Raw genomic sequence first — 3,426 nt, forward strand, 5'->3', positions numbered from 1 at the left:
ATATATGCCTTAATCGTATAATCAAATACCATTAATTATAGACACAGTGTCGAATAAAGGAGCAATTATGTAAAGATTATATTGGGCAACGAAAAAGCTCCTCTCCCTGTCAAGGCGAGTGTCATGTATTATGCGCCTTATAAATCCGTTGATTGATTGATTGTAACAGTAGGCCAGTGGAATATCACAGATACAACCCAACTTTGAGGAAACTTCCTCAAACTACCTCAAACAACTGATACACGCCCTCACACAAAGTGGGCTGAGATAAGCTAGAGAGTACCCTAGAAGTCGCAGCTGTATTATAATAAACTAACATTGAATAAAAACTCAATATATTGAATTTAGTATTGCAAACTGATAATTGATATTTTGAGGTACAATAGAACCCCCCTTTGGGACACCCCTATACGGAGGACACCTAGTATTAAGTGGACACTTTTTCGTGAAACAAGGGGCGATACTGTATATCTTTTAACACATGCGGCCAACCCCTATTAAGGGGACAATTTCACGTTTTTGGTAAGTGTCCCCTGAATAGGGGTACCCTATTCAGGGGACACCCCTATTCAGGGGACACCCCTATTAAGGGGACACTGTTTTTGGTCCCGAAGGTGTCCCTTTAATAGGGGTTCTATACTGTACTTGATAAATTTATGTTTTCTTTTGTACAGTTTTGTTTTTGTTGTGAGCCAAGATGAACCCTCTTGTAATTTGTTTTTGAAGGGTTTTGTGATTTTGTTTTGCACTTTTGACCTTTCTTATTACTATTAATTATTATATTTTGTTAGACAATTGTCTTATGCAGGACCATTTTTAATAACAGACTTACATGTTGTCTGAAATTGTTTCCTGTATACATATGTTTTATTTAAAATAAATAAAAAAAACTATATATGCCTTATTTATTATTTATACCTAGAGTATGTCCTGAAATGGTTATCATGTTACAAAAATTAAACCTACTTTGTTTGTAATCACGGTTTAAAAAGTTATCGTGTCCCTTATTGGTTTAAATTTATGTTTTTATTAACGATGGTTTTTATTGGTTAACATATTTAGGAGTGTGGACTAAGCGATTAAATATTCAGTACAGATGTTCACATCTTTTTAAATTAATAAAGGGCAATAAAAATGAAAGGAATTAAAATGTTTTTAATGTGACATGTTGTATTAAATTGTGGCAATAAAACAGAACAAGAACTAGGCCTAAACCATAGGTGAAAATCAAATGATAGGCTCAAGTTAAACCCACAAAAGTGAGATACACATAAAAAAGAAACAAATTCACCCATGTGCTAAAATTCCCAGTTATTATGTACCACGTGACTTTTGTCCAATCAACACAATGACTTTCTATAACAATCAACAATGTAATTAGTAAATGAATCACTCCAGCTGATGTGTGTATTGTTCCTCATAGCAATGCTACAATATAACTTATTCCACAAAAAAGTAATAAAACAGCAAGGCATTGCTGCGACCTCGTCACCAAAAATCTTTTACATAACTGAAAGTAAAATAAATTAAATATATCAATAAAATATAATATAACACGTTTTACAACAACAAAAAAGTATTAAACTGAATACGAAAGTGAACGCTATTCGTAAAACTTCTATTTCGATTATAAAACTCTAATGTAATTGGTAAATGAATCATTCCAGCTGATGTGTGTATTGTTCCTCATAGCAATGCTACAATATAACGTATTCCACAAAAAAGTAATAAAACAGCAAGGCATTGCTGCGACCTTGTCACCAAAAATATTTTACATAACTGAAAGTAAAATAAATTAAATATATCAATAAAAGATTATATAACACGTTTTAAAAAAAAGTATTAAACTGAATACGAAAGTGAACGCTATTCGGAAAACTTCTTCTTCGATTATAAAACTCAAAGGCAGCTGACACTACTAGATTTATTTCAACAAAATTAATTTTCTCCATCAGTCATATAACATATACAAACAGTGTATATTAAATTATACACATAATGTAGCACACCAACGAGATAAGTGATCGATCGGAAAATTTAATATCACAATTTTCAACATGTTTAACTTTTAGAATTCATGATGAATTAGTCTGCATCTTTAGCTTAATTACAACATCGTTACTAGTCTTCCAGTGGTATATAAATCACGTGACCAATGGGCCGTGGTAGATAAACTTTCTCCTGGTAAATCTGACATCGTTAGTCCGTTTCTAAATATGCTATCTTCGACGCGAGATCGTGTCGTCAATCATCGGTTTTGCTTAATGTGTATGTTGTGTCGGACGGTTTTCACAAACATATTGTGATTCTATGTTGTAACAACACTAACTAAACGAGAAAGGTATGGAATCGTGGTAGTATTAAATAGATCTGAAGATGCTTATGTGCTAGTTGCAAGATAATTATAGTATGCAAATAAAACATAGGTTGGTATATTCATACTTTCTATATAATCTAAGATTATATAGGCATATACTATTTCATAATCAATATTTAGAAATTAAATATATATATATATATATATATATATTTATATATATATATATATGTATATATTAAATAATGGTAGAAACAGTACTTGAATAAAGGAACAATGATGTAAGATTTTATCGGGCATAGCCTATCAACGGAAAAGTTCCTTATAAATTGTTTTGGAGAAGTGCCCCTGCCCGGAAATTGAACCCGCGATTTCTGGATATCAAAGTGAGTATCATACCACGTGACCAAATGGGCCGCTGGCGTAGACTTTTAGAAGACTATATTAACATATTATCATTCAAAATCTCCTGACGTGCTTCGCAAGTTGTGTTTTTTTTTCTCCAAGGTTCAGTGACCAGGGTTATCTATGAAACAATTCTCAATCCCATTTCAATTAAAATGCGTTCTCTAAGCCCGAAAATCCACTGTCCTCAGTTTGACGGTCCGTGAATAAAGCAAGAATAACCAAAAGAACAAAGAACATGATGAGGTCTGAGATGATTTATGTACTACAACGGGATGCACCGTGATGTAGTTCTCAATTGAAAAAACATTTTGTACCGCGTGTTATTATCATCACTCCTTAATATCGATATTATTATTGTCTTTTATTTATGTTGTCTCGACTCTCACCGATTTAGAACCAATTAAATGTGACATCAAAGTATAATAATTCATAGGAAATGAAATACATTAAGAAAACCTCACTCATGTCATTATTGTTTTCTTATTCCCATTTTCTATAGATCAAACATATAGTATTATGAATATAATACACAGTATAGACAAATATAGGCCTATAATATAAAACAAAGCTTAATAATATTAATATTAGGCCAATAACTGTTATTATTAGGCCTATTATTATGTATGTATATATATATACATATATATAATTAATATATATTTATGTATACGTATGTATGTATATATATATACATATATATA

The sequence above is a fragment of the Anneissia japonica genome, unplaced genomic scaffold, assembly GCF_011630105.1.
Source record: "Anneissia japonica isolate Jap-2015-1 unplaced genomic scaffold, ASM1163010v1 scaffold32248_len650992_cov182, whole genome shotgun sequence".
NCBI lineage: Eukaryota > Metazoa > Echinodermata > Crinoidea > Comatulida > Comatulidae > Anneissia > Anneissia japonica.